Genomic DNA, 6000 nt, shown 5'->3' with positions numbered 1-6000 from the left:
ATACTTGTGATATTTAGCAAGACTCCATCACCCATTACCATGTCAATAGAAAATGACTCGCAAGCCATGGATGCTGTTTTCTAGCTTTGTGAGAACAGATCTTCCGCATGTGGTGTACGCCCTCGATAGGAATGATCATCCTGTTTACAAAAATAAGTACTATTAAAAATAGAAATTATTGAAAAATAAATGACTGTTAAGCCAAAATGTTGTAGAGATTTATTTCCACCCACTGACACACATTGTTAATTTTCAGAGATAACAGTTTGACATTTTTAATTATTATTCTTGTAAAAGGTGAAACAGATTTTGCAGTCTCAGAGTTCTTCCAGTAGAATATTGTTAAGGCTCAGGCACTTCCAGTGAAGTTTTTAGTTCTCACCTTTCCAACTGATTGATATGAATGGGGAGAATTAAGAAATAACCAGAAAAAAAAAAAAAGGCTTTTAAAATTGACTATGAATAACATTCTAATGATAGTTAACACTGTAGCATTTTTATTTAAATGCTAGGAATACAAGAGTTTATATGTGCACTGTTCATGTTGTTTATATTTCTATACTTAGTTTTACTTGCATTGTGTTATAGAATTTCCTTAATCTATATAAAGAATTCCTAAAAACTACATAATTCTGTTAAACAAATTAAAAAATCAATATAGCCATACTATTTGCATCTAATTTTAAATATCTCTAGCTCTCATAATTTTGATTGATTATAAGTGACTAACTACTACATGCAAAGCACTCAAGTGATGGGAAATGCAAAGTAGGCAAGACCAGGTTCTTATCTTCAAGTAGATAACAGTACAGTATGAAATAACATAGATATGCAATAACCGTGTGGCAAAACATTTTGCTACAGGAAGTTTATGTTTATTCCATAGAATTATAGATCATTTTCTTTCTTTCAACGTGGGCTTATTTGATAACAGGCATCATAGGGGTTATGCCATTTAAGCAGTTTCTTATTCAATGTATAGAATTTCAATAAGTGACATTAGAAATAGCATACATCCATGAAAAAGTAATGGCAAGCTGAGGCATGGACATAAAAAATAAAAGTGCATTTACAAAATGGTAACTGTTTTGTCGGCTCGTTGAGATTAAATGGTTAATGTAGGAAAATAGCAACAAAAGAAAGGTGTGTTAGATCCCAAGGGGGAATCTGAAATGTGGTATTCTTTTCAATGTTGAAAGATATTGAGACCTTTTCAAAATCAAATATAAAAATCTTTGAAAAAAATGTTGATAAGATACAAAAGGCAATCGCATTACATTTGTGTATAAAAATATTCTGTTGTTTGTTTTATGTTGTGCCTAGAAAAAATAAATAAATCATATGTTCCATTTAGGATATATAAAGCATATTTATAGTAGCTTGGGTCAGTCTTGAAAGCCACTGAGATCCCAGATAGTTATTAAAAAAAAGATTTATAACTGATTAAGAAAGAAAAGAATAGCAACAAAAGCAGTTATCTCTAAAAAGAGATATTACACTGGAATTTTTTTCAGGGATAGCGAAAGTGTTATGGAGTGTCACGCTGACAAAAAGATATGTGGCAATTTGTTTTTTTCTGATAGAAAACTGAGCACAAGATGCCTATTTCTGGCTATAAAAGATTGGTTTATATCTGATCAACCCTTCCAACACAAATGACCAGAGAACATGAATAAAATATGTAAAACAACTGTTTGAAGGAATTGGAAAGCCAAAGAGAAGGGAAATGCAGAGAGTTCAAATTAATATGTGATGCCACTTTAACCCTAGACTGGTTCTAAATTGGCTTCTGAGGAATTCAGAAATTGAACAGAATATTTAATAACCATAGCAGACTAGGGAAACAAAAACTGGAGACCTGGATGTGCCAAGAAGAAAAGGCTCTTAAAACAGTCTTTCAGTTGGGATTCCCGAAGGGCCACATGGTAGGAAAAAGGCATATTGGTATGTACCAGCTCCCACAAAAATTAAATCTAGGTTTGAAACACTCTCTAAGGAATGTTACATTATTCAGAGCCTCTAAGTTTCCCTAACTTTTTTTCTTACATAAAAGTTCTACCTTTCATATATAAAAAAATCAGAAATGTAAAGATATAAAATGGGATCAAATATTAAGAGGGAAAAAAGATAATAGGAAGACTCACAGAAGTTTCAGGTATTGAAGGTATCAGACTCAGATTTTAAATTAAATAGAAATAAATATTTAAGAGACTAGATAAATTAGAGAATTTCAACAAAAAACTTGAACCTATAAAAACAATCAAACAGAAATTTTGTGACTAAAAATATCATTTAGCTTAATTTAAGAAGCCAATATATGAGTTTAACAGCAGCTGAAGAGAAGACTAATGACATGGAAATAAGGTCAGAACAAACTATAAAACGTAAAAAGAAACAAAAGGACAAACTATTTAGCAAAGAGCACAAGCTATGAAAGGAAGTAGTGGGAACACACATAAGGTTTAATCAGAATCCCTGAGGGCATAACAGAAAGAAAGCAAAGAAATAGGTAAAATAATGACAACTACATTTCCAATATTCAAAAAGCTAGATTCAAAAAGTCCGTGAAATCCAATCCAAAAGCAAACAAAGCCATATTTAGACATATCCTAATAAAGTTACTGAAAACCAAAAACAATGAAAGAAAAAATAATCTTATAAGTAGCCAAAGATACTGATATATTTTTTTCCACAGTGAAACTATAAGAATTACAGATATCTTCTGAAAAGAATAATGAATGCCAGGTGATAATGGATATTTTAAACTGCTGAAAAAAATAACTAGTAACTTAGAATTGTATATGCAGCAAAAATATCATCTATATGAGTGAGATATAAAAATACCTTTTAAAAAGTGAAAAAGAGAACTAGAGAATCTGTCAATAAAAGAAACAAACAAAAAGATAAACTAAAAGGTTTAAGAAAGAGGAATACATGAAGGAAGGAGGAGGAAAAGAGGGAGAGAGACAATATATACACATATATATATATATCTACACACACATACACACACAAAAAACCACACTTACATACACACTTATATACCAGCCAGGTAGAAAAGAAAGACGAAGGCAATGAAGAAAAAAGAAAGGTTAATTCGCAGGTAAATTTGAATAAATTTTGATGATAAGACTCAATAATATCTTGATGCAAAAAGTTAAAGGAAAGTATTTGGAATTAAGTGTTCTAAGTTTCTTGCATTGGCATGGACATATACTAATAAATTAAGATTCATGTTGTGATGTCTATCACACCAATAATAATAATAATTTTTAAATGAATAATTTTAATTGCAAAGAATTAAGAAGAGCAAAGGAATATAGAATAAATAAAATGATAGACACAAAAGTAATGTTAAATATACACAGATTAAATATTATAATTAAAAGTAAATATCGTATTGGAATAAAAGAAATTATATGCTAGTTAACAGAAACACTCCTTAACTAAAGGGATAAAGAGATTGAAAATAAGAGGATGGGGGTGGGAGGACAAACATTCAAACCTTAACCAAAACAAGTCTTAACTTTCGAAGGACTAAAAGTATACACAATGGGGAAAACATGTTATCTGACCACAGTGGAAATAAACTTGAAAACAATAGTATGATACATAGAAAGTTTTCAAATATTTGAAAATAAAACAATACATTTCTAAATAACTTATGGACAAAGAGAGCACAAGGAAACTTAGAAAGTATTTTGTACTGAATGATAATGAAAATATAGCAATATGTAGGACATACGGCTAAATCTACTATTACAGAGATATTTAAACCCTTAGGAGCATTTATTAGATAAAAATTTAAAGTCATTTATGCATACATTAAAAAAGCAAGGGCTTAAAGTCAATAATCTCAAGAAAACCACTTAACAGTAAGTAGATGAAATAGTAAAATAAAATCAGACACTAATGAATTGCAAAACATATACAACAGAGAATTTATATGATCAAAACTTAGTTCAATGAGACTAATAAAATTGATAATTTGGACAAAGAAAGAGCATTCTGTAAATTAGACTTCCTTCCATGTTAATAAATGAGGAAGAGAAGTATATGTTGTTAATATCCTCAAAGATGAAACAATAATATTACTCTGATACTAACCATGAACAAAACAACTTGCTGTCTCAGCTACGGTGGAGATTTCTGGAAAAGCTTGTTTAGGGCCACATATCTAGGGCCTGAGTTCTTCTCCACTTGACACCTACCAGGGTTGGAATGTCCAAGGTGGCCACTTCACTCCCCTGTCTGGAGACTGAGCTGAGATGGTTGTGATGGCTTAGAAATGTCCATCATTTTCTTTTTCCCATGTGTTCTCTCCACGTGACTCACTTGGGCTTCCTTACATCATGAGCATCTTAAGATCATCAAAATGTGGCTGCTGGCTTCACCAAGAGTGAGTGTTTCAGAAACCAACACAGAAATTGCAGGGTTTCTTATGAAATAGCCTCAGATGTTATGCAGCATCACTTTTGCCAGCCCAGATTCAAATATCAGAAGATATAACCCATTTGAGGGTCATGCTTGGATGGCTAAAGTCATTTTTTCTTAGAACTTAGAAGACATAACTCTATATATTTTTGACTGCCCAGTGATTTTAATAGGAAATATTATACTAGCCTGATTTTCTATTCCTTCACAGAAGATTCTTGAAATCTGAGTGTATTTTCTTTCCACTTGCATCCAAAGAATTTACTACAGACACCACTATGTAAAAGGTACTGACTTATTTGACACACAATTGAAATTGATTGCAAAAATTCTTCTTTTGATCATCTTCACTTTAGCCTGGGTACTTAAAAAATTAATGTTCTAATATCTCAATGAAATCATGTAAATTTGCTACTTATTGTATTAAGAGTCACAGTATCTCAAATTAACCTAGTTTCTCTCTTGTTTGTTTATCAGAGTTGATAGTCTAAGCCTCCACATAGACTTTGGAAAAACACCATTTCTTTTGGTTTTTCTTTTGAGGTAATTTCCTCTCTTGAAGTCAAATTTCTCTCTCAAAAAAACAAACAAGCATTCCAACAAACAACTCCCATTTTTCTGTTGACATTTATTCGGAGGTCTGGTGTTATCACTGCATCAGCTGCTTTCAATTAAGTTTCCCAGGCTGTTTGCTGAGTAAATGAGTCAACATCTTACTTTATAAATGGCCCCAATTCTTCTAAACATCAACCAACAACATATAAACAATTTAATAAAACAGAATTTAAGCAGATTTTTTTTTTCACCTATTAGCTTAACCTCTTATTTTTATCTCACCAAATTCAGGCTAAATTATACCACTTTGTTATCTTATTTCTGTAATAAATAAAGATTTTTTTGTATAATGTCACATGGTACTATTCATATTAAGACATCAGTGAATTTAGTTATCAACTACAGAACACAAGTAAAGTAAGAATAATCCTTGAAATATATTTTCCTTCCATTTGAAATGTATTTATTCATTGGGATGAAGCTCATTTACAGAAGCTGGCTGTGGTAACCCACCATGGGTGTTCTGGGGCTGATAAACTCATTCCAATAAGTCTGTGCTCAAATTAGCATAAAAAAGCAATTCCAATCATTTAACAGAATGCTTTCTTTTGTGCACAGAAGCAACAGGAGTACCTATGTACTGTATAGCTTGAAAATATCATTTGAAAGTAATGGCCTTTAGTCTCTCCTTAAGGTCCAAGAAAAATATAAGTTGCCAAAAGAAATTAAAAATCCTTCAGTGAAGGAAATGAAGCTTATAGCTTAAACAGATTTCAAAGGAATTTTGAACTGTGCTCATTATGGACAGCAGCATTAAGGAGATTGATTTTTTTTTTTTTAAATAAAGAGAATTGCAGAATACACAAAAATATTTAAGAATCTCAGAGATAAAGAGCTAGTCTTGGCCTTCAAGAAAGAAAAGTACATATTGGCTGTTTGATGATATAGTGATATTCTGAGACAACAGAAAGACATCGTGAGCAGAATATGCGACTCCAGGGTGGGAAAAAA

The sequence above is a fragment of the Pteropus vampyrus genome, unplaced genomic scaffold, assembly GCF_000151845.1.
Source record: "Pteropus vampyrus isolate Shadow unplaced genomic scaffold, Pvam_2.0 Scaffold310, whole genome shotgun sequence".
Classification (NCBI taxonomy): Eukaryota; Metazoa; Chordata; class Mammalia; order Chiroptera; family Pteropodidae; genus Pteropus; species Pteropus vampyrus.
Note: the sequence above shows the minus strand (reverse complement) of the source record.